This window comes from Schistocerca nitens, chromosome 8 (assembly GCF_023898315.1).
Source record: "Schistocerca nitens isolate TAMUIC-IGC-003100 chromosome 8, iqSchNite1.1, whole genome shotgun sequence".
Lineage (NCBI taxonomy): Eukaryota > Metazoa > Arthropoda > Insecta > Orthoptera > Acrididae > Schistocerca > Schistocerca nitens.
Window position 1 is genome coordinate 92748932 of NC_064621.1, and position 27598 is coordinate 92776529.

Below are 27598 nucleotides of genomic sequence, written 5' to 3' on the forward strand. Positions count from 1 at the left end.
GATTCACAAGGTCAAAGAAAGTAGCTGCTCTGTGACACCTACACAGCGAAGCGTGCCGTAGAGCCACATCCAGCAGTTTCAGATGAATTATGAGAATCGGTATCCACTGAAACAACTCTGAAAGCAGTTGAGAAGCTGTCTCAATTCTAAAATCCAGACGAGGCGGTGTCTGACCATCTATTCTAACATATTCCCCCGTACAGCAAGTAAGAGCAGCACTTTAAATGCTATTCTAGCCCGTATAATCATTCCCAGCTTTCAAACACGTGGTTAAAAGGAATTTTTATCCACAGTCTGGCAATTGCCATGACGTACAGACCAAGTTAAAAATGGTGACATGCCACAATATGCTGAAATGACGCTGCCGTAATAAGGTGACGTTTCAGCGAATCCAACTTCCACATGAAAAATGGGCAGTTGCATGCTCAAGTTAGAAAGAACTCTCTACGCGATAATTCTGTTTGGATTATATCTCGCATTATAGCAACAACAGAGAGCTTCACCTATTTCTCCTTGAAATCCTCCTAAGGCTGTCCCATACAATTGTATCGGGAGGGACACAGACTGAAGTTTTCAGGAACTGTTTACATGTTCTCAGTTTGCTCTTTTAATCTGAGGGCAGTTAGTACTCGCTTTCTGAAAGAGTGTGAGATTATCTGCTGCTGGTCGATACTTGAACCTATCTGTCCATCTGTCTGTCTCATTATTCCACCGGAAAGCAGCGAAATTCATGCGTCAGGGGCACTGTGCACTTTTTTTGCGATCTGATTCACGCAAATCTAGGCACTCATATTGTACTCTAAACAGCAAGATGGCTGTACAGCGTCGTGTTTGATTTACCATACCGCACGATAGTGTCGGCTTTCTTTTGGGTTCTCGTCTGTCTCGGACTTGAATCTAGATGTGGAAGTAGTGATTAGAATACAGATCATCAACTACTTCCCATTGTGTAGTGTGTGCGAAGGATGGAGAGGCTATAAGGAGATGGATTGAGAAACATGACATTAGATGATGTTCGTGATAGACTCCTGATCCATTTGACGAGAGAGCAAATGGAGGGAAAACATATTGGCACTGTGTTCCATGTACGATATGTTAGTAACTGCTTGTAAGTCAGCAATAAGGTCATCGTTACTGTGGAAACTGTTGCGACGTATCACATGTGTGTTAAATTATTAGAAATGTGTGTCTGGTTGATACAAGCACAACCTTTTCCCAGTATTAGAAGACTCCACTCTAACACTTTAGAGACGAACCAGTAACGCTCCACTGTAACATAGGGGCCACTTTTTCTTTAAGCCAATTTTTACAGGACTAAGGGGTTGGGATCCTGCGCTGATTGCGTGCGTATTTGAGGTGCCGAATGACTGCCGTAGGAAAAATTTATATTCCATACTCTCTGAAGCGAAATCATGACTGTCGTCGGGCAGAATTAGACTTGCATGTTCTGATGGTTTACGTTCTGAATTCATCTGAAATTGACACTTCTCTGTCCCTCGATTGTAGGATACTCTTGATCTTCGTGACATTGATAATGTTTCCTTCAGTCTGCCAGGTCAGATGTAGGAAGTTCAAAGTTGTTGGTGTCGGTGAACTTTTCTAGCTGTCTGCTGAAGGAAGAAGTTTTTAAGGTAACCACACATTGGCGTGTCCAATTAAAAACGCAGTTAGCTGTGCTGGCACTATTTACTAATGTTTGCATAGTACCATCGACTTTCTGGGTGAGATTCTTAAGGATCTCAAGAAAAGAAAGTAGCTATTGTACCATGCTACATAGCTTTATAGACATGTATTCCTTCACCGTACACAATCAGCGTTGTTGAAAAGAGTCGCTGTGGGGATAAGAACCACCTGCCCAACGAAGAGCTTTTTTTTTTGGGGGGGGGGGGGAGAGTGAAAACGAATTGTAGCCCACGACGCGCAAATACCCATATTTAGTCATCCAGCATTTCAGAATAAGAAAGATTATTGTAAGAAACTTAATACATAATTGCAAACCCTTACGAAATTTCTTCTTTCTGACAGCCTCACAAACATATGTTGAAAGCAGAAAGTTCATCGCTTGCTACGTTTTCGCTGATCATGCAGCAAAACTACAGCATGATGCATGACGTTTTAAGTTATTAGTTCGTTACTACTATGTTCGTGACACATTTTTCGGAGGATATTCACATACATCGCTGAACATACTAACGAAATTATATCATTGTACGATACGTAGATATGACATCGTAAACACTGAGATACATGAAAAACTGCCGCATCATGCAAGGCGTTTAAATTTATTACTTCGTTGCTACTAACTCCACTTATAACACTTTCCGCAGGTAGTATCCACATACCCCTTGGAATATACTAACAAAACTATTTTATTATACGACACGTAGTTCAGGATCTATGAGTTCAAATACTGAGATGCGTGAGAAACTGCCACATCTTGCATGACGTTTTAACTTATTACTTCTTTACTGCTATGTCAGTTCACAACACATTTCGCGAACAGTAGCCGCATATACCCTGTGAAAAATTATTTGTTCGATATATAGTTCAGGAGAGAAGACGTCGTAAAAATTGGTCTTCGTGAAACGTAACTGCAAGGCGACGTTTGCTGGAGATAAAGGTGAAATACGTGAGCAAAAATCTGTGAAATATGTTAAATTTAGATGACTTGCATGTGACATTAGCGAACTCATGGTTGCAAAGCCACAGGTAAAATGTTCATCCTAAACTCATGGATCGATTTTATCCAAACCCGGTACAAATGTTGCTTACTGTCAGGAAATAAAGACTGTGGGTGTCAGAACCACTTTCCTGTTGGGTTGAGAATGATAACTTGGTGATGAATAGGGAACATGACAGGTAGAGGGATGGGCAGGTTGTAAGAGGTGAGGTATGCGCTATATGTGCTGCCTGCAATAGGCAAGACTTAGGAGAGTCTCTGACCAGAGAGCAGTATGTCGTTAGTTGTTGCTTGTCGCTAGTCTGCGCTTGTCTGCCCGTGTCGACTGTAGTCTTGAGTAGTCTGCGTGAGTCGGCGGTAGTCGGCGCGTGTCGGCCGTCTGCTCTGCTCGGGACTCTGGTCAGGACTCTGGAGGATGAGTATGTTGTAGAAGGTAAAGAAGCAGCCTTGCGCATATCTAGTAATGTATATTGTCATTTAATTTCTTTAAAAAAATGCCCCAATAACAATTTTTGTAATATAAATTAATTTTTTTAAAAAAAGCATTCATTTCAATTTAAAGATTTTATCCAATGAATCATTAATTCCTTTCACGAATCACAAAGCATGGGCCAGCATTGCACGGAGCTGTGCCGAAAATTTTTATGTAAGATCAGATATATTTGCAGTTTTTATTGAGGTAAGAATTTTTGCTTCCTTTTTATTCAGAATGCAGGGCCGAGGCGCAGCGCTGCTGTCGTCATAAAATTTACCAGGTTACTAAATTTTCTTTATTATTTTTGGTGTTTAGGAATTTTTCTGTTTCGAACTTAACATTAAATGAGAAAAGAACTTTGTGGGAATATTAAGTGTGAATGCATTTCTGCACACAGATTATAAATGGGAGCCAATTTTGTTCAGAGGTTACAATATTAAACAATTAATTTGATTAATAATTTTGTTGGGAGTTTTCACTTGGTTCAATTAAATAAAAAAAATTTCTGTGGGGAGGTTACACTTGGCGAGGTGACGATAGTAATGATAATGAAGTTTTTCTTTGCATGGTTAGCACACTGGACTCGCATTCGGGAGGACGACGGTTCAATCCCGTCTCCAGCCATCCTGATTTAGGTTTTCCGTGATTTCCCTAAATCGTTTCAGGCAAATGCCGGGATGGTTCCTTTGAAAGGGCACGGCCGATTTCCTTCCCCATCCTTCCCTAACCCGAGCTTGCGCTCCGTCTCTAATGACCTCGTTGTCGACGAGACGTTAAAACAACACTAACCTAACCTTTTTCTTTGCAGATGAAAATAATGATGAAGTTTATATATTTACTATTAGTTACGAGATGCTATGTAGTTATTTAAGTATTTGTTGAAGTTCCTTTTGACATTATGTCTTATGTCGCATAGTATAATGACTGAATGTTTTGGGAAAGACAGCTACAGTACACAGATATTGAGTACACGTTTCATTACCTGTTAATTCGAAGTTCACTACTTTTCAGCATAACATGCATTTCTTCTTTCAGCTCAATAATCCATTTTGTATTTTTTCCAGGAGAAGCTTTTCATGATACTTACTAAACCTGTTACTTATTAAACCTGTTCTAGTACTTGCATTTTTTACCCAGTTGTGTCTATCATTTATAAATGTGATCACATATACTGCCTTTGTTTCATAACCTTGCTACAGCTGACTCATGACGAATGACGTTATTAATCCTTATTTCCAGCAATAAGTCAAAAGCAAATATGTTCATGCCCCACCAATTAATTATCGATCCCAACACAATGTATTGCTAGCAAAAAAAAAAAAAATTGTTACCAGTCCCAACTATTACCAGTATACAACCAAATAATGCTACCAGTTTAAGATATATTTCTAGTTCTAAATATAATACAAATTTCTCTGTTGTATTGAATCCATTAAGTCTATGTATTAGTCGACTACAGACCTTGAGTAAGAGTTACAGTGTGTTACATTTTTAATATGTCCAATGTCACTTGGATGATGAGTTCTGCGTAAACTCCCCACAAAAATAATAATTATATGAATTTTTTAATATTGTAACCTCTGAACAAAATTAGCTCCCATTTATAATCTGTGTGCAGAAATGCATTCACATTTAATGTTCCCACAAAATTCTTTTCTCATTTTAATGTTAAATTCGAAACAGAAAATTTCCTAAACACCAAAATGATAAAAAAAATTCAGTAACCAGGTAAATTTTATGACGACAGCAGCGCTGCGCCTCGGCACTGTATTCTGAATAAAAAAAAAAGCAAACATTCCGACCTCAATAAAAACTGCAAATATATCTGCTCTTACATAAAAATTTTCGGCACAGCTCCGTGCAATGCTGGCGTATGCTTTGTGATTCGTGAAAGGAATAATTATTCATTGGAAAAAAATCTTTAAATTGAAATGAATGCTCCCTTTTTTTTTAAAAAATTACTTTATATTATAAAAATTATTATTGGGTCATTTTTTTTTGAAAGGAATTAAATGACTATTAATATACATTACTAGATATGCGCAAGGCTGCTTCTTTACCTTCTACAACAATCTTCTCATTCCTTTCCTAGTTCTTGTAAAATGATATTGACATATACAGAGCGTGTGCACTTCATTTTCATTTGTTAATAAGATCAGTTGTCCTAAATATGCTAAAGACTTCTACAGTGCGTGTGCACTTTATTTTACTCCATGATATGTTATGTAAAAATGCTAAAGACTTCTACAGTGCGTGTGCACTTTATTTCAATCCTTGATATGTTTATTTGTTGTAAAAATGCTAAAGAGTTTTACAGTGCGTATGCACTTTTTGTCATTTGTTAATATGTTTTGTACTCATTGTGTACACATTTTGTCTTTGCTTGATATGTTCTGTACTCAGTGCATGTGCACTATATTTTATGTTCTGCACTTATATATATGTATATATTCTGTGGTTGTAAACTTAGTTAATTAGGAAAAATTTGTTGCTCATGGCAACTCCAGTTGACTCACCATCGGTGCCAAATTTTTGCTCCCCCAGTGGAGGGTTATGTAAGAGGTGAGGTATGCGCTATATGCGCTGCCTGCAATAGGCAAGACTTAGGAGAGTCTCTGACCAGAGAGCAGTATGTCGTTAGTTGTTGCTTGTCGCTAGTCTGCGCTAGTCTGCGCGAGTCGACAGTAGTCTTGAGTAGTCTGCGTGAGTCGGCGGTAGTCTTGAGTAGTCTGCGTGAGTCGGCGGTAGTCGGCGCGTGTCGGCTGTCTGCTCTGCTCGGGACTCTGGTTAGGACTCTGGCGGATCAGTATTGTTGTAGAAGGTAAAGAAGCAGCCTTGCGCATATCTAGTAATGTATATTAATTGTCATTTAGTTTCTTTAAAAAAAATGCCCCAATAATAATTTTTATAATATAAAGTAATTTTTTTAAAAAAGCATTCATTTCAATTTAAAGATTTTATCCAATGAATAATTAATTCCTACTAAAAACAGTCTTGATCACGATTTATTTAACAAGGTGACCGGTTTCGACCACTACTGTGGTCATCTTTAGACCATTGAGTAGGAACCTCTTTCTGTTGGAGAGTAGTGATTCTCCAGCAGAAAGAGGTTCCTACTCAATGGTCTGAAGATGACCACAGTAGTGGTCGAAACCGGTCACCTTGTTAAATAAATCGTGATCAAGACTGTTTTTAGTAGTAATTATTTATAAGACATTGATCACTGCTGTTCCCATAATGCATTCAAAAGTAATAATTGATTCCTTTCACGAATCACAAAGCATGGGCCAGCATTGCACGGAGCTGTGCCGAAAATTTTTATGTAAGATCAGATATATTTGCAGTTTTTATTGAGGTAAGAATTTTTGCTTCCTTTTTATTCAGAATGCAGGGCCGAGACGCAGCGCTGCTGTCGTCATAAAATTTACCAGGTTACTAAATTTTCTTTATTATTTTTGGTGTTTAGGAATTTTTCTGTTTCGAACTTAACATTAAATGAGAAAAGAACTTTGTGGGAACATTAAGTGTGAATGTATTTCTGCACACAGATTATAAATGGGAGCCAATTTTGTTCAGAGGTTACAATATTAAACAATTCATTTAATTAATAATTTTATTTGAGAGTTGACGCTTGGTTCAATTAAATAAAAAAATAATTCTGTGGGGAGGTTACACTTGGCGACCCCACAGAAATTCTTATAAGTACCTACGCAGTTCCACAAAATGACTCGACAGTAAGAGCAAGGCATACAGAAAAATGACACATATAGGAGGACAGTTCCAAGTTTCATTTGCTAATAAGCGCTGTGGCGTGGTGTGGGAACATGTAGAGAAATCGCTCGCTCCAAGCTGCTGCACATCATTTGTCTACATCTGCAGACTGACAACATAACAAAAATATTAGCATAATGGGTTTCTGTCACAGCGTCCCAAGTAATTTGTGCTAGAGATCTGAACGAATTCCTGCCATGCATTGACATTTTGCGCACGCATTACAAATAGTGCCTGTATTGAGTACCTATAATATGAGTTAAAAGCTGGAGAGGTGCTGTATCCACTGATGCGAGTCTTCTTCCTGCATGTCTTATAGTTTTCGCACTGTAGTGATCTGAAACTGTGGAGGAAGGAATAGACCTGCATCCATTGGTTAACACTCCAGAAACTGTGCTGGCGTAAGCTGCAGCCAGCACACCTGTCGGCAGAGATGTAGTAAGAAGATCGATAATAGGCGTTGGATCAAGGGCACCTATCAGGAGAGAGCCCAAAGACAGACTCGCAAGCAACGCTCCACTAACACCCTCTGGACCACAAGTGTTTAGATTGCCGCCACTGAGCGGAGGGCCTCAGTCACTAGCTAAGTCACCATTCTAGTTGGCCTCTGACAGTTCCCATCACCGGTTACGAGAGTGTATAGCGACTGGAGTAGTGTTTATAGTGGGACTTGACTTCACCAGGAGTGAGGCAAATGTGGACTATTATTTGAAGAGCTTGTACCACAAGACATGGATTCTCTTAAACATAAGTAGCTTCTTGTTAATGAAAATAAAGAGCCTGTTAATACATGTATGCTATTGCATGGTAGAAAGAGGATACCGGCCACCAAATAACATCCTCTCCCTTGATTCTTACGGTACAAGAAAGTACAGTGGCAACGAGAATACAACAGTGGCGGCGAGTATGCTACAAAAACTACCTCTGAGAAATGGAAGGAATTGTCTACCTACAGATTCTTCTAGTTTTTGGTCAGTGTCACATTACTGGCAGCTGAACTACCAGTTATAGTGTTCCCGATAATGAGCATTGTATTCAACGGATGCAGCCCATCTTTGAGTCTTTATGTAGGTTGTTTTTTTTCTAGTAATTACTATATAACTGTGTTTTGGATATGAAACGATTATGGAAGACAAATTTAACCGATGAATAAATACGTTAAGTGGCAGTAGTTAGTACCGCAAAGTCTTGAACGGCTGAAAGTGGTAGAGTAATTTATACTATGCGCCTTTCAATTCTGAAAACAATCTTAGTTTGAAGGATCACCTCAAAATGTAATATGTGATGGTATTATGGTACAGAAAATGGCAAAGCGCGCTAGTATTTTTATTTCTGTACCACTTATTTCAAGTAACATTGTACATCGAACACAAAGTGGTGGGTGAAGACTCTGCTTGCACAGTTACGTATCGTTTTCACGATTAGTGTTCAGTGCTCAGTACCCTTCATATTGTTCGAGCGTTTGAATAGGAACTTCTCTAACTTTTTCTACAGGAAAAGAGGAATATAAAACGAGCTAAAGTGCCAGGGCAGAGGCGAACACATTCGTTGATAAACAGGTGCCTGTTAGATCAGCGACCAGTACACATTCAATTAAAGTGGTAATCGAGCTCGTTGTGGTCTGGCAGCCGCAGCCCGGCGACACAATGGGTTGGTGGAGAGTGCTGTTTGCCTGCCACCCGTCCCTACACAGGTTTAATCCTCTGGGTTGTACGTGCTGACTGCTGTGGCACCTGTCACCAGGTGCTGCGGCAAAGCTCCTGACACTGTCTTACCGTTCCGTGTTGATCGAGAGAAGCACGGGACACTGGTAACGACATCCATTTTTAAACTGTTTGTAAACAGCAATAAAATACAGCGGTTATTCTCCAACTAGAGGCAGAACATGTCGTATGACTGGCAGTGGGCGTCGGTGCAGATGTCATATCGCTTCGGTAGTATCTTCTTGAACTCCTAGGTAGATATAGGGTGAAAAGTATTTGAACCGACAAACTCTTGGAGGTTGTAGGGGACTTCAAAACAAATAGTTTTCCCTAGTATCATTTCTTCCTATGAGGAGTATTTAAACCGGTAGAGGAAGGTTTCTCTGGCGGCAAATTAATTAAACCAACAAACACTTTTCCATTTTTTTGTGAGCAAGAGACAATACATTAACAAAACCCAATTTCAATTACTGTAGATTTTCAAAAATGCCTCCATTGACACGTAAACAAAGCTTACACCGTCGGATCATCTTCTGTCTGACACGGTCATCCCGTTGTGTCGGAAACACATGCGTTGTCTTGTAGGGAGCGGAACGTCTTGCAGCAATTCTGGCAATGCTCTGGCAAGAAAATTGTAATAGTGCCTGACATTTAATGATCTAGGCAGCAGATACGGCCTAATTAAACAGTCCCCAACAACACTGACCCACATATTAAGGAAGAACCGCACTTGATGAGCGCTAGTAACTGTGGCATATGAGTTATCCTCACTCCAAACATGCCAATTGTGTATGTTGAAGACTCCATCACGCCCGAAAGTTGCTTCATCGGTAAACAACACAGAGGATACAAATGTAGGATGCATGCTCACTGTTCCACGTACCACTGCGGAAACTGTCCTCTGGGTGGATAATCAACTGGTTCCAGGTTGTGGACACGCTGTTAGTGAAATGGACGTAACAAATGCTCTCGAAGGACTGTTCTTACATTCGTCTGATTCGTCCCCACGTTACGTGCAATTGCACGAGTGCTGATTGCAGGATCCCGCTCCACATGCTGCAAGACAGCTTCCTCAAATTGCAGCGTTCTTACCGTGCGACGGCGTCCCTGTCCAGGTAATCTGCTAAATGACCCGGTCTCAAGCAGACGTTGGTACACAGCAGCAAAGGTCGTATGATGCGGGATACTGCGATTAGGATATTGTTGTTGATAAAGCCGCTGTGCAGCTAGTCCGTTGTGGTGCGCTACGTAGTACGCACCAACCATATCAGTGTACTCACTCCAGGTGTATCGCTCCATTAGTAAACAGAGACAATGCACTACTACACTGGTGGACAGCAGTTGCCAACAACTGAAGAGCGTAATACAGCCTCTATCAACTGAAGATTGTAATACGGCCTCTAACAACTGAAGAGCGTAATACGGCTACCACCGGTTTAAATAATCTTCATAGGGAAAAATGACATTAGGGAAAAATATTTGTTTTGATGTCCCCTACAACCTCCCAGAGTTTGTCGGTTTAAGTACTTTTCACCCTGTATATTCGCTCCCATCTCTTTGAGTCTTATTTTCTGCTCATTAATACATAGCAGTAGGATCACTTTACCCCTCCCCACACCATATACTTTAAGAATGGAAGTTCCAAGTATAAATAACAGAGTGATACGCGCTCTGTCTTAAAAAAAAAAAAAAAACTATTATTTCGCGCATCTCATTGCTTATGGCGTTGGAACAATGTAAAGACCAACGGCATAATTTTGCAGGTACCTTGCGATACATCTGCAGGTACAGTGTGGTATATGTGCAAGGACATGGTGGTATATGCGCATTACTTACTTATGTTTTAATAGTAAGGAAGTAATAAATTAAATATCCACGCCCGATATTGAAGTATTACCGCAGGTACAGCAAAAGTGTAGTAGGCGACAAACTGTTTTTCCTTTCATTATTCAGTAAGGGATATCAGTGAGAAAATATTTCAAATATATTTGAAATTAGATGTATAGTTTGTTGAAAATCCTCAAGTGTTCTCTTTCTCAAATATTGAATGAAAAAATTTAGAATAATTTGTGCACCATGAGCTGTACCGTCTAAAGACCTACACAGTTTCTAACTTTGATGCTTGACCTATTGTGGTAAACCTTTAATACAAAAATACAGGGTGAATATTAAAACAAACTGCTGGGACGGATTCTTGACGAAATGGAAGAAGAAAGGGCCCATGAACATGTGTCCGGAAGTGGACGGTGTGCTTGCAACGATACTAAATCGTCCCAGAACACAGCTGCATCATATACACGTCACAACATATGGTCTCCTTTTCGCAGGTGACTGGGATAGTAGTGGCTGTCATGCAGGATACACATAATCATGTTTTGGCTTACACCAGGGCTTCACAACATACGTCCTCGCATGGCAAAGCTGTGAGCGGCAAGGCGCGAGCATGGAGCAGCGCGAGCACGCTACCCCCACTGCCGGACCAGAGCGGAGAGTGGGGAGAGTCACGTGGGGCACACAACAGCTGCCGCCAGTCAATGTAAATCCGCGGCCACCTGCAGGGAGATCACTGACGAATTATTACTGCGACAAATGAAACAAATAAAGGAGACTGTACACATGCCACATAATTTTATTAGCTTAGTGCATGCCTCTACATTGGCATTAATTTGTGAACTGTTACACAATAAAAGGTGTCACTGAAGTGTGGGATTCTCGGTTAACTTGTACTTTTTGCCCTTTACAATTGCGTCTATGTTCGGAGTAATTGTTCTTGTGCATTTTAGGCGCAGCGTGCAGTTTAAATTTCGATCAGACAATGCGTTTCTCAGGCGCGTCTTGTTACATTTCATTGCAGAGAACAGTTGTTCACAAACATACGTGGAACCGAACGTTGATATTATTGTAGCCCCCAGTTTGTGCAAACGAGGAAATCTATCCTGAGGGAAGTGTCTGTAGAATTCCAAAATGTTTTTCTTGTTTTGAAATTTGTCTCTGTATTCTCTGTCACACCGCAGGTCAATAATTTCTTGCTGCAGCTCAGGACGAATCTCTTAAATATTCGCTGAGTATGGAGAGGAGAACAGACCACAATCACTGTCTAGTGCTGTCAGATCTTGAAAGCGCTGATCAACTAAACTATGTGAATAACGTTCACAGTCTTTGTGAACATCTAGCATGGATGATAATTTAGGAAAATGAGCTAGGTTTCCTGTTTCCAGCTGACTCACAAAAAGTGTCAATTTCATTTTAAAAGCTCGTATTCGATCTATGAAATGAGTAATTAGCAGATCTTTACCTTGTAGTAAAATGTTCAAAGCATTCAGATGGCTAGTTAAATCTGCTAAGAATGCGAGATCACATTCAATCCTGCGCGCGCATTTCCCCTCCCTCCCCTCCCTCCCTACTCGGCGACCTTGCACCTGCTCGCGAGCACGTGCCTGAGCAGACGTGAGTACTCGCGCTCAAAACCGGCCAGTTGTTAAGCCCTGGCTTACACCATGTTGGCGAGCCACTTTCCTGGTGCATGTACTAGGTTCGTCTCAATATCTTGTAGAACCCGGTCCCCAAACTCTCCCGTACACACTGTCTACCGCCTCTCTGCACGTTCGACTGTCTGAAAGGACTCATGATCATATAAATGCCAAAAAAGAGCTTGAAATATTGTGTGATGTGGTTGATGTCTGTGAGGCTACTCATTTCGCTACAGTGGTGCTGCCTCTCGACAGTTCCCATCTTCTTGGGCGTACATAAACTCCATCTATGCTTGAAACTTCCTGGCAGATCAAAACTGTGTGCCCGACCGAGACTCGAACTCGGGACCTTTGCCTTTCGCGGGCAAGTGCTCTACCAAATGAGCTACAGAAGCACGACTCATGCCCGCTACTCACAGCTTTACTTCTGCCAGTATCTCGTCTCCTACCTTCCAAACTTTACAGAAGCTCTTCTATAAAGGTCCCGAGTTCGAGTCTCGGTCGGGCACACAGTTTTGATCTGCCAGGAAGTTTCATATCAGCGCGGACTCCGCTGCAGAGTGAAAATCTCATTCCATCTATGCTTGTTCCCCGCATGAATCCTGCAACACACAAGGAACACACGGAACGTTGTCACAGGAAGTGTCTTTCGTCAGTGCCATCTAAAATCGCCATAATGCATTTCCAGACACATGTTCATAGGACCTTTTTTCTTTCATTTCTAATCAGAAATCCATCCTGCAGTTTGCCAGTTTTATTAATGTTTACCCCGTATACCTCTTAATGAGCAGGTTACGACATCATTTTAAATGTCTAAATGTAGTAAATAGTTCTATGAAAAAAATTAAATCTGCTGTGGCCGCCTACTTCAGACATCCTAGTGCCTACTGCATCGGCATCCTACTTTACGTCCAACCAACATGGGATGCCTGCATCACGGGGCGTTTATTCACCAGGAAAACCTACGTCGTGTTGCCAACACAAATATTACCGGCGGCCACAACACCAGGTCTCCACCAACGGCCGCCAGGGACCGTTACCCGTTCGCGTAGCATGCAGAATAGCTTCACCAGAGGTCGCACCTAGCCCAGGAACTACTTTGATACGCCAGGCACGTATCACAAATAGTCGCGGCAAATACATCCGCCAAACGGGCTTTAAAGGGCGGCGCACTCATTCAAAAGCCAGTTCGACGTACCGTTTGGCAGTCTACAGAGGTGCCACCCCGCAGCCATGGCGAAACGCCTCTTCTAGCTGGCCGATCTCTTGCAGATGGACTTGGTATTGTTGACGAACATCTTGACATCGTAGAATAGTTTGATGGTGACCTCTCCGCGTGAAGAGACTGTTCTTTTGTATTATTATTTGTTATTTTGTATTTGTGACGATCCGTAGCTGGGATCGAGTCTTGTTCCTTTGGAGATTGTATTATTGTGTCGTTTTGGTGAGTCCAATAAATTGTTTTCGGACTTGTGTTTTCTGTTTTCCACATTTCTATTCTGCTTGCGAAGATACTTAATAATTAAACTTTTGTTTCCCCTAGAAGCCATTTGGTAGGCATCCTGCTGGTGGTTTAAATGACCGAGTTTCACCCTCTCCATTTCCTTCGTGCATCACAACACAAACACAACAGTGCAATGCACGAGCACTCATCACGGTAGTCCAAACGACTCATTTACACACCCGACATTTCATAACAGGTCGTAGGAAGGCAACGGCAAACCATCTCCACCGAGACCTTGCCTAAAATGGCAATGGAGGATTCCTCCACATCTGCGCCCCTATGCTCGTTCGCTGAGTATGAGCCGGCTATACTGTAATCCAATGTCTGTCTATCCCTATGGATTTTGCCCTCTACAGCTGCCACTACTACCGTGGTAGTTATTTTCTGATATCTTCAAACATGTGCTATCATCCAGTACCTCCTTCGCATCAGCATTTTTCTTCTAGTCCTTCCTTTGCCGATTCTGCAGAGAACCACATAAGTGATCCTAATTTTCTACATTCTTTTATAGCATCACATCTCACACGCTTCTCTCCTCGTCTTTTCCAGTCTTTCCACCGTTCGTGATGCACTGTGATATACAACTGTACATCAAACGGACACTCTGAGAAATTTACTCCTAAAAATTAAATCCTATATTTTATACTAGTAGACTCCTTTTGGACATGGATGTCCCGTTAGCCTGTGCTCGCCTGTTTTTCATTTCCTCCTTGTTTCGTCCGTCACATGTTACTTTGCCTCCGACCTAGCAAAATTCCTCCAGTTGGTCTACTTCGTGGTCAGCAACTATGATGTTAAGTTTGTCGGTAGTCTCGTTTCTGCCACTCCTCATTATTTTTGTCTTTCTTTGATTTCTTCTCATTCCGTGACCTGTAATCATTGAACTGTCAGTTCCATTCAACAAAAAAAAAAAAAAAAAAAATGGTTCAAATGGCTCTGAGCACTATGGGACTTAACATCTGAGGTCATCAGTCCCCTAGAACTTAGAACTACTGCCCGAGGCAGGATTCGAACCTGCGACCGTAGCGGTCGCGCGGTTCCAAACTGAAGCGCCTAGAACCGCTCGGTCACCCCGGCCGGCTCCATTCAACAGATCACGTTGTTGACAACGTAATTTTTGTACAGAAACGAATGTAATGACGGATAGTACAGCCGTGGCATCCCCAGTGTCTCCATCCGTCGCGAACTTCTTCATGGAGCACTTTTTGATATGACCTCATCGTAAAAATCCAATGCAGCATTTCATCGACCACATTAACAGTTTCTATCGCAACATTAAAATTACTATCGAGTTGGAGAGGGGTAGCAAGCTTCCGTTCTTGGATTTTCTATTGGAACGGAAGGCAGAAGGCCGGCTTGGTCATCCAGTGGACGGGAAACGTAAGCATGCTGACCGGTACCTCAACACTAACGCCGTACACAAAAAAGAAGTCCTGAACACGTCAGCACACAGGAAAAGGATGATTCCTGACGAGGAACATCTAGAATCTGAATTTCGGCATTTGAAGTGTGTGTTGAGAGAAAATGGTTTCAGAGAGAGAGAAGTTCCAAAAGTTTTCCAGTGCCAGAGTCGAAAGACGCCTCGTGAATCGGCGAAGCCAGCCGCGCTCCTTCCATATCGTGGAGCAACTACTAGCAAGAAAGAAGCGTTCTGCAGAGACATGGAGCCCGCCTCCAAGTTAAGAGATATGTTACGCCCCATTAAAGACAACATAGATCTTCGTGTTCCTAGCGTGTAAAGTGTCTCTGTGAATATGGTAGCATTTATGTGGGTCATACTATTTGCACTGTTGCTGAGCGTTGTGCTGAGTATTTATGGCATATGAGACAATGGGAAAATGAGAAGTCGGCCGTAGCTGAACATTGCCTAAAAAACGGGCATAAAATCCAGTTTGCAAAGACGCCATTTTTTGCACAAAAACCATCATACTGGGATGCTGTTATCAAAGAAGCGGCAGAAATTAGAATAAACAGAAGCAAGTTGTAGATCTGGGGTACACATTTAATAAGGCATGGGAGTGTACTTTGGAACAGAAGAAAGGAGTTAGGGTTCATGCTTGTAGGAACGTGGGAGCGGCAGTTTGGAGGGTGGTACCAGTTCGAGGTGAGGCCCCGGAGAAGGACAGGCTGTGGTGACTACGTCACAGCACGTGACACTACAGGTCTTACGAGTGCAAGCAGACGTCTCTGACAGGGACTAACTGACTATTTCAGACGAGTTTAATATTTCTTGACCGCGTGACTAAATGCATGCAAATTCTCAACACAACCTGACAAAATTAAGACCTGCAGGGGTACTTTTTCAATTACATATTGAGTAAAATATTGATTCTTGGAGCCGAGCGTTCGCGAATTGTGGCGGACAAGCCGACTGCTATGACGTCACTAAGTCGTTGCACGGCCCGTGCTCTCTGGTACGAGGCGAGACGGAACTGCTAGGCGCTACCCACGTTGTCTTTGGCACATGCGTCAGTCCAGTTCGCTCTGGAAGCTTTCAGACGCTGCCACTGCGTTTTATTATAATTCACGCAGTTTTTAAAATCGAGAAGATCTTAATGAGAATACCACAGCTAAAGACCCCGAGAATAACGAATGTTATTATTAACATAGCCTTGTAGGCTAAATATTGTTTATTCGATGTATAATTTGAACAGCAAAGATGACAATCTGCATGTCTTTCTTAAACCCCTTTACTTTTCTATTGTTCCTTCTCGATTCTCGAAGGTATTGTATATAATCCCATTTCCTTTGATGCGTACTCCTATTTTTCCCCAGAATCTATAACATCTCACTCCTTTTCACATTTTTGAACGTTTTTTTTTTTTCTACGTCGACAAATCCTTTGAATGTCCCTCGATTTTTCTTAAGTCTTGCTTCTATTATCAAGTGTAGCGTCAGAACAACACCTCTGGTGCCTTTGCCTTTCCTAAAGCTAAAGTTACTGTCGTGTACCACATCCTTAGTTTCAGTTTGTATTCTTCTGTACATTATTCTTGACAGCGGGGTGGTTGCGTGACTTGTTTAGCTGGTTGAGCGATAGTTACCTGCCTCTGTTACCTTGGGGATTATGTGGATCATATTTTTCCGAAAGTCCGAAGGAATGTCTCCAATGTCATAGATATTACGCTACAAGTTGAATAGACTTTTGGATGCCACTTACCGCTCCCTCCCCAGGGTCCTTGAAAACCCGAGGGAACGGCATCAACTGTTCTCCCTTATCCAGTCGCAAGTCTTCCAAAACTCTGTTGAATTCTGATACTGGATTTCCTACGTCTTCCTCCGATCCGAAGAAGTTTACATTGTATTATTTCAACTTATCGTGTCTTCTACGTTTAACAGTGGAATTCCCGTTGCACACTTGATGCTGCAAATTGCTTTGACAGTTCCGGATATTGAATCACTCTCACCGACCCCCATTGTGTTTTCTATTTAATCATATTGTGCGTGCAGCTATTTCGTCTTGGCTTCCCTGCATTTGTTATTTCATTAGTAATTGACTTACATTGCTGTATTCCTAACTTTCCGTGAATACTTTTGTGCTTCCTTAATTTCGTCGCTCAGTTAAGGTATTGCATCCATTTCCCAGAGTCTCTTAACGGCTATCTTCCATGTGCCTGTCTGTCCAATTTCTGTGATTGCACTTTTGTTAGATATCCATTCCTGTCCCACTGAACTGATAAGTCCAGTATTTATTAACGTAATATCTTAAAACGTAGCTCGTAACACCTCTGTGATTCAGTATCCCGTTCCTTTCCGGATTAATTCTTCCGGTCGATTCCCCTAAACTTGAGTTTACTCTTGTAAGAGGTATGCGCGGTATGCGCTGCCTGCAATAGGCAAGGCATAGGAGAGTCTCTGACCAGAGAGCAGTATGTAGTTGGTTGTTGCTTGTCGCTAGTCGGCATCAGTCTGCGTGAGTCTGCAGTAGTCGTCAGTAGTCTGCGTGAGTCGGCAGTAGTCAGGAGTCTGAGCGTGTCTGCGCTTGTCTGCAGTCTGCTCTGGTCGGGACTCTGGACGATGAGTATTATTGTAGAACGTAAAGAAGCAGCCTTGCGCATATCTAGTAATGTACGTTAACTGTCATCCAATTTCTTTTAAAAAAATGTCCCAATAATAATTTTTATAATATAAAGTAATTTTCTTGTTTTAAAAAAAGGCATTCATTTCAATTTAAAGAATATATCCAATGGATAATTATTCCTTTCACCAATCACAAAGCATAGGCCAGCATTGCACGAAGCTGTGCCGAAATTTTTTTAGGTAAGAGCAGATATATTCGCAGTTTTTATTGAGGTAAAAATTTTTGCTTTTTTATTCAGAATACAGGGCCGAGGCGCAGCGCTGCTGTCGTCATTATATTTACCAGGTTACTGAATTTTTTTTATTATTTCCGGGTTTAGGAATTGAATTTTGTGGTTACATTAAATGTGAATGCATTTCTGCACGGAGACTATAAATGAGAACCAAATTTTGTTCAGAGGTTACAATATTTAAAATTCATTTAATTATTATTTCCATGGGGAGGTTACACTTGGTTAATTTTAATTAATATTTTTTTGTGGGGAGGTTACACTCTTCATCCACACATATTATAAATTAAAATCCCCAGCCCCATATTTCTGCCTGTATGTGAAACCTAATCTCAGGAACTGTTGTAGACCTTTGGCACGCTTTTCACTGATAGACTGATTCACGAGAAATATTTCTGTATAAGGGGCGTTCAAAAAGAAACGAGCCGGAGACATAATTACAGCAACCAGTACCTTATGTTAGAATTATTAACCCTGGCTGTTGGGACACTTGTCCCACTGTGACACAAGGCGGTGAACGGCTGTCTCATAAAATTCCCGGGGCTGTGATGTTAGCCAGTTCCGCACGTATAGCTGGGCGTCGTCGTCCGAGGTGAAACGTTTGCCCCCCCGGAGCCTTTTTAAGGGGACCAAAAATGGCTTAATCATAGGGAGAGAGGTCCGGACTATATAGAGGGTGGTCGAGAACTTCCCATTTGAATATCTGCAGGAGTGTCGCAACTGTGTTGGCCGTATCAGGCTTTGCGTTCTCATGGGACAGAATGACCCCACAGGTGAGACTGCCTGGTCGTTTCCATTTGATAGATTGGCGAGGGGTGGTCAAGGTTTGCGAGCAACGCTGGGCATTCACTGTTGTCCCATGCTACAGAAAATGAATCAGAGGGGGGCCATCTTGGTCAAAGAAGAACGTCAGCATAACCTTTCCTGCATTCGTGTGGATGGAATTTTTTGGTGGTGGTGACCCTGGATGCTTCCTCTGGAGACTCTGCTGCTTTGATTCTGGTTCGAAGTGATGCCACCATGACTCATCTTCAGCCACCACTCGTGCCAGGAACGCATTCCCTTCTCGAGGACAGCGCTGCCGATGAGCAAGACGGCCATTCGACATGATTCCTGGTGTGGCTGAAGACTGTGGGGTACCCATTGGGCACACGCTTTGAGCATGTGCAGTCGTTCCTTCATGATGCTGTGAACAGTTCCGACGCTCAATCCGACCACGGCGGCTATGGCTTTCACAGTCGGCCGTCCTGGGTAATGAGAGCATCCACCAGTTGGACGATGTCATCAGTAATACAGTGTGGTGCTCCAGACCGTGCATCATCGGCTAACGACACCCGTTCTTGCCTGAAGCGTTTGTGCCTCGCCTTCACCCTTGCAAGGCACATGCAGTGTTCGCCGTACACTTGTGACATTCGTCGATGAACGTCCGTTCCTCTTACTCCTTCCGCTGTCAGAAAACGAACACCTCTTTGCTCTTCTTTCGACGCCTCCATGTCCTGTTACAGTGCGACTGGCAACGTTGGACGATTGATGCACGCTGCTGCCTGCTCTGTACAGTCACGTGACGTGCATGCGTGCCCCTAGCGACGGGCTGCAAACTTCCACGCTCTGGTCGGAACCACACCTCGTTACACACGTCACGATATGACCCTCCTGTCACCGGTTGGCGCATTCCAGACTCCGGCTCGTTTCTTTTTGAACGCCTGTTATATATCTCTACATATTATAAACAAGTCATCCACATGTAGAGACTTAACGCTACCCGTGCGAAGCCAGGGTGGGTTGCTAATTATTACTTAATTGCGATCTGAGTCTGTATATGCTTCTTGGTACACTTACAATCTTATATACGTATCTCTGTCTGCCAATGACGTAATCCAGCTGTCATCTTCCCGAGCCTCTTTCAGATATGTCTCATCCTCTTGTGATTTTGGAAAAGTATTCGCCGATAGTATATGAAATTAATTAAAGAACTCAGTTAATCTTTCTTCTCTCTCATTCCTAGTACGAAGCCACATATTCTGGCAACTCTTTCTTCTATTCCTGCCCCTACTGCCGTGTGATAATTTCCAATGATTATTGAATTCTTTCCTGTACATACCGAAATACTAGTTCAATAACCTGACGTAGTTCATCTACGTTCAAATCTTTCACTTATGAGGTCGACAAGTATATGTGATGTACTCTTGCTGGCGTTGGTTCTGAGGGTAACAACCGTACAAACCGAAATGTCCGCAGTAACTCACTCTCTACCCTCCTCTCAGATTGAGAGCGAGTATTATTCATTCCGTATTCTGTTGCTGTTGATATCACTCTATATTTGTCTGGCCAGAATTCGTTACCATCTTTCCGCCACTATATCTTTGCATTTCAATTTCCAGGTTTTACTGTTTCCCTATCACCGACATTCCATGCTGCGATTCGTCCGAATGTTACCCTTTCATTGACAATTCAATGTCATGGGCACCTCCCTCTTCCCGTAGATCTGAATAGGGGCTAATCTGGATCTTTTGCAGTGGAGATACCAACGTGACATTTTTAGAACTACAGGGCAAGTGTACTGTGGATACACATTATGTGTCTTTAGTCTAATATTTCCAATAACCTTTTGAATCCTGATCCCACTGAACATGTAACACCATGGCTCTAATGCTCTACTAATTTATTTTGCTTTTTGTTCATTTTATGTTTCATCATTGAGCTTCTGTAAATGTGTTTGATTGAATAGATAACACAAAATTGTATACTCATTTCTTTGTACAAACTTTGACGTCATGTTTTGGTTCAATGCAAAGTAGTGTATCTACAATTTATATTCTTTGTCCCATTTGGAGGGAACAAAACTTACTGTATATGATTGTAATTTTGTGTGAATAATTTTTGTAGACATGTTAATATGTGCAAAGGTTCTGTCTTATTTAATGTATTTGTTTGCTGTTATGTAAACTGCTGATCCTCACTTAGGGCTCTTAGTTATTCTGTATGTAAAAGGTGTAGGGGTTCCCCTCGGGAACGGAACTGGGTAGCGCGCGCAAAATGTGATTGGCCTGGGTGGAAAAGGTGGAACTGATAGTCAGTCGAGGACGAGCCAGCAGTCAGAGATGAGCTACGAGTCTGTGCACTGCCGTGTAGAAGTTGCATAGTGCTGGTTTCGAGAGAGGCTTTTCTGTTATTTTCCAATGCCTCGGATGGATGGATAAATAGCAGGGCTATTCTGGAATTTGTATCTATCATCGCCACCAAGAAATGACAGAGTCCAGCAGTTTTGCTTGCAATTCCACCTACCAACATGCTGTGGCCACCACATTGCGCAATCGTTGCAATATATCACTATAAGAATGTACAGTGAAGGATCAGCGTAATGGATATGTGATTGTGCTGAAATATAAGGTAATTCGTATCTGAATTTATGTACCTACCTTGAGTTTTCTCCTCATCATAACACCTCTCAGGGTCCTTTTCCGTTTGAACTAAAGTAATCACCGAGTATCCCTACTGAAAGAACTTTTATGACCAATGTTATGCTAATTTATGCCTCTTGAACTCAGTAAAAAGAAAGTTAAAGTTAATGTGGCAAGAGAGTGAGTTAAAGTAAATGTTGCTTGCTGAATATAATTTTCCTATTAAAACTGCTTATTAAAGTGCTGTTGCCAACTGCAAAATTAAAGTTCTTGAGACTGAGGCTTCTAAAGTTTTGCTTAGCTAATGATCACCTTGATACCTGAGTAAATTCTAAAAGGTGAGTCAGTTCTTGCAATTTTGTTAATATTGTGTTTCGAAGTAGAAAAAGTGGAAAACTGCATAGTAGGAAATTATATGTCTATAATTACTAAGTGTTTGTCTCTCTTGTGTGCATATTAACAGTATAAAGACCACTCAAGTTTGTGTAAGCCCTGAAAGTGATAGTGTTTTTCTGTACATGTTGTAATTTTGCAAATAGTTTTTGTGCTACTCCAGTTGTTAGCTTCAATCTTAAAACATTTGTGTGTCAGAGTTCATTGCACTCACGTGTGGCCAAGTCTAGGCTGTGTTTGTCCGTCATAGTTCCTTATACCTACTTTCTTAAACGAGAATGTTAATCATTCTCTTGCCTAGTTAGGCTGGCGGCCGTTTTCTTTATCCATTGAACAGTGCAGATAGACAAAATTTTGTTTGGTACTGTTCAAATATTTACGTAATTCTGACTTTCATTTCCGGTAAGCCATTTCCGTTAGGCACAACACGGTCAACTTAACAAAAATCCTCCCAGAGGGTAACACTGCTCTGTTGCTTCATACCATAATTGCTATAACAAAATAGTTTTATTTCAAAGCCTGTTTCCAGCTTTAAGGTTATGGTACAATAGTAGCAGACGGGTAGTGTTATACGTGGCGACCGTGACAGGACCAGTTTGTTCTGTTAGGGCATAATACGTAATAAACCAAATTTGGTATTTCATAGTATAAGCTACGTAAATATGCTGCTGTAGTGTTATACGTGGCGCCGCGTGACAGGACGTTGTTCAATTTGCACCTACAAGCGGAAAAAAAATTATAAGTAGTAAGCATTTTACAAACACAGAGTGAACATAGAACGTCCAGCGGCACGAACCTGTACATTAGTTAACAGAACGGATAGTGAAAGTTCAGCTTAGATTGAAAATTAAAGGTATCACTACTTAGTAATAGCTAAAATGGACAGGGAACTAGAAAGGAATCTAAATACGCGAGAGCAGAATGTAATCGAGAGTAGTTCAGGCAGCACACCAACAGATGGCATTACGCGCGAGTTAAATTACGTACGATACCATGCCGATGTTAATAAGCAGATAGAAGCTATGAATGTCGTTAGTACTATGCAAGGCAATATGAGCGATGTTGTGGAAGACAGTGGCTATGTTAATGAATCGCAGGATATGTTCGAATCACCAAAAACAGAAAGGGGTGTAGGATCTGAACACGAAAATGCGATAGAAAATAAAAGTGAAAAGACACCAGATGTGACTGATTTGTTCAGGATGTTGTCTGCGCAATTTGCAACACAAATTGCAGCACTGGGACAACAAAATGCTGCACAAAATGACAATATTAATGCACCAATCGCAGCACTGGGGCAACAAAATGTAGAACAAAGACAGCTAATTGCAGCACAGGGGCAGTTAATTACAACACAGGGTAGTGATATTAGTAAACAAATGCAAGAGCAGGGCAAGAATCTTAGTAACCAGATTGAGAAGGTTGATGTAAAAGTAGACATTGTGAGTAATGATATTAAAAACCTCAAAAGCGAAATTACTGTCATCAATGGCAATATTGCCAACATACAGGGACAAATTGATGACATTAATGAAAGACTTGACACTGAAGTAATTAAAATCCAAGATCAAATAGAGCCCTTAGTCTGTACTAAAGTGGATGAAAAGGTATTCGGTATTAAATCCGAGATACAAACAGAATGTAACACAGAATTTGCACAGATTAAACAATCTGTAACAGAAAAAAGTAGGGAACTAACCAAACAGATTGTTAATTGCGAAAAGAAGTGTGACCATAACACTTCACAAATCCAAGACCAAATGTATGACTTGGAAAGAAAAATGCGAACAGGACCTCCACAATTTACAGAAAGGATCCCTTTCAGTAAAATATTAGAGGGCGAAGAAAAATTCGACCCTGCAAAGAGACATAACGGATGGCACCCCCTAGACTTTGTTAAGAATTGCGAAAGGAACTTTCCTGAATATTTATCTGACCAGGAAAAAATCAATGTTGTCATTAGTGCATTAACGGGAGAAGCTAAAAGGTGGGGATTGAATCTGGATACAAACCAGATGTCTTTCGAAAATTTTAAGCAAAAATTTATTGACGAATACTGGTCAGAACAAAAACAAGACCAGTTGTGGCGTGAATTTCTAATGGCCAGACTGTACGATATCAGAGGCAGGCAAACCATGAAAGAGTTTTGCGAATCATGGTACAGAAAACTAATACACCTAAAAGCAAGAAGAACTGAAGCCGAGATCGTTTGGGTTCTTTGGCAGAAACTGCCTGAGGATTCTAAACGGTATGTTGGGAGTACCCACAGTAGTTTTTCCGCGTTTTTGGAAAGGGTAGAGGATGAAGATCACTGGCGAAGAAATCGCGAGTCCCGTCCCCATAATAACAACAATTATTCGCGAGAAAGTAATGACCAAAACGAACGACAGGAAAATGATAGATTTCGTGTAAACACGATTCAAAGAGGTCGTGCGAGAGGCAGGGGAAATTTTACGACGCGCGGCAGAGGATACATGGCGCGGAATTTCCAAAATAGAGAAGAAATGGAAAACTGAAAACCGCGTGTGTTACGGGCCGGATTCACACGGAAACTGGTTTTGAGCCCAAAGAAAAGATGTCAAATATTAGATTCGAGCAGGAAAGATGTAAACTACGGGTCAGGAAGGTTAAGGGCGCGGCTATAGCAGACGGACGCGGAGTGATACATAGTGGCGTTCCCAGTGCGAAGTCACGTGACCGTTCGTGCATGGGCCAGCGGTTACCAGAGCAGCGTACACTGCACTTGGCAGCAGACACAAATGGCAGACGTCAGAACAAGATGGCTACCGTAGAGAGAGACAGAAGAGGCGGGATCGGACACTTCCGATGGTCGGTTTCAGTAGTAGATGAATGTAGAAATGAAAGTAAAGTTAATGCGTCGTATGATAAAGATAACTCCGTATCGGATTCGTGCGAAAAGACCTTATTAAAGAATGAAAGGGAGACAGAAAAGGCGAGTGAAAAGGGAAATATTGACACTATTAATGATGTGTATGAGGTAAAGGACGTAGATGTGGGAGGAGTTATGATGAATAAAGAGGAAAGGGAGGCAGAATATGCCACGCAAAAGACGTGTGCTCAATTAATAATAGGTAAAAATGATGTAAAGGAGGACGTCAGTGAACATTGCATTGTAAACTGTGCAGACAAAATTGTTGTTGATGGAAATGTGTTTAGTGATTCTGAGATAGAAGGGTGTGGTAATTTCGCGCGATTGCCTGAAAATGACAGCATGGAAGAAAATGAAATGAAAGTTATCGAAGTATATGACGATTATACTAAGTATGAAGTTAAGGCTGAAATCATTCAAAGTAATATAACAGAAGTGTCTGACTGCCCAAACGGTGTACATTGTGTAGAAAGTGAGTCGAAATACGAAGTGACTGAAACATCTAGTGATAATTTGCCTCACTGTTTAAAAGTTGCATTCCTGCTCGAATCTGATGACGAAAATGAAATCAGTGATAGTTCAGATGATGAAAGGTATATGAATACAGATAAGAATGAATGTACTAACTTTCCCTGTTGTTCAAAAGTAGCGTACTTAAGTGAATCTGATGGTGAGGAAGAGAGTAGTGTTGACTCTAGTGACGATGAATTTGCAGGTGTAAACGAAAGTGAATATACTTTTACTGACAGAGGGTACGAAAAAATTAGTGACATTTTTCCAAAGAAAGATACAGAAAGTAGAACTGGGCCAAAACCGAATGAATTATTCAGTAATGTAACACAGGGGCATAATTTACAGGAACATCCAGATGATACTATACTGGGGCAAGCCTTAACAAATGTTTTGAAAGAATGTGAATTACAGGAACAAAAAGAACCACCTGGTAAGGTAATATCAGAACAGGAGGTTATGTACCTTGCTAAGGACTTTGAAATTCCAAAACCTAAAAAGCCACCTGATGAAACAAAACGTTGGCAAGATCTGAATAGCATAGTGAAAGATGTAGAAAATAGGAGGCCTAAAAAGCCACCAGATTTAAGTCACTGTTTTTGAACCATAAAAGACTGCCTTGTTAATGAAGAGACTGGGGGCAGGATGCTGTATGTATATATATTTTAATATAATGCATGACTTTATTATTATTGTATCTGAGTGTTACCTGAAAGTGAATTATCGTTTTGTTGACCTCGAGGCCTGTGGAAGTTTGTTGTTCATTTATTGTAGTGTACTGTTTGACTTTGCTTAGGAACTGTTTATTTTCAATTGAATTCTTATTGTTGCCAGCCTAATTATGAGGCTAGGGGCATGTAGTGAGGCAAACCTTAAAACTTTATGAATAATGATGCTTATGGTAACTTAATGAAAGTGCAAAGAACTCCACCAGATAATAATTCACTTCTAATATGCTTAAAAATCAGAAAGGGCTTATGTTTGCAGTATGTGGTTTATTTAAAGATTCATGTCCTCAGATGAGGGTTGTTGTACCCTCAGGGGACAATGCACTCTTTGCATTGTCAGGTGCCTGACGAGCACCAGGGACCCGAGTCGTTGCCAGTACTATTTCCGTTTCTTTTCGTGCTGCCAACCTTCCTCTTCATCATTCAGAACTTTTGCTATCTTCTTTCCATCTTCTCTATCAGAATAGACTGAAAAGTGTAGAAATAAGGTGAGATACTGTGTATTGTTTGTGGACGAATAAATGAATAATTAAATTGGGTACACTAGAAAATGACCAATATGAAAGTAAGTATTGTGGATACTGTAAAGAGAAAATGTAATGAAAAAGTAATTGGAAAGAGAAAAACGGATGTGAAAAGGTAAGAATACTGAAAACAAGGTAAATGAATATTGTAATATGACTCAATGTAAATGTGTTTCTGAAAATAGGGATAATTATGATGTTGAAAAAAAAACTGTGTGTGTTAAAAACTGAGGAGATGAACCTGACTAATGTATGTAAAAATAGGTATGAGAGGCATGTGTCTAGTACCACAAAAGGTAGGCAGAAATCACTTGCAATAGGATTTAAAATTATTGTCTGGACTTGATGTATGTAATGACCTAACTGTGTGTGGAAAAGCAATGGTAAAGGAGTAGTAAGAAATTCTTAATATTGACTTGACCCCAAGTATGACATTTAATTGTTTCTTGATTAATGTATATATTACCCGATGTTGTCACTTGAAAAGAAATGATTTTGTTGCCAGTGTCTAATTACTGTTTCAAAGTTGCAGGTTTTATGTTTTGCACTATTAATGCAAATTTTACCAAAGATGTGACATAATGATGAAAAACACAAAGATGATGAGAATAAACTGCTCAAAAGTATGTTGTTGGGCAGCAAAACAAGACAAAACAATAAAAATGCTGTAGTCCTGAAGTTGAGGACTACCATATATGCTATGTGAGCAGTAGCCAAAGGACTTGCCATTGTGGGGCAAGGAGCTGATAAGTGGTCATGAACTGCCAAACCTAGAGGATGGGGCAGTGTGTAATTTAAAAATGTGTATTTTAGTGTTCTTAATGTAAATTGTGTTTTTGTGTCTAAATGTTTGCATATAAAGACTGCAAAACCAATAATAGGCAGATGAGTAACTTGGACTGCTTATGCTGAGGCAAGCAGTGAACTTAGTTAGGTTTATTGGTCAATGTGTTATGAACTGACTGTTCTTTCTAAAGTCAGTGAAAAGTTGTTATAAAATATATATCAATTCTCATTCAAATAGATGTAGATGTTTTGATGCTAGTTTTTTTGGAATAACTTAAAGTTTTGGACTGTCTGTTTTAAAACACAGCAGTGATGATTAAAGATAGGTTCTGAATAGGTTAATGTGTTTATGTGCAACAAACAGTTTGGACTGCTATTAATGAAGAGCAGCTTTAAAGTTAATTGTTTTGAAAAAACCTTGAAAAGTTACTTTGTATTTAAAGAGTCAGTTGG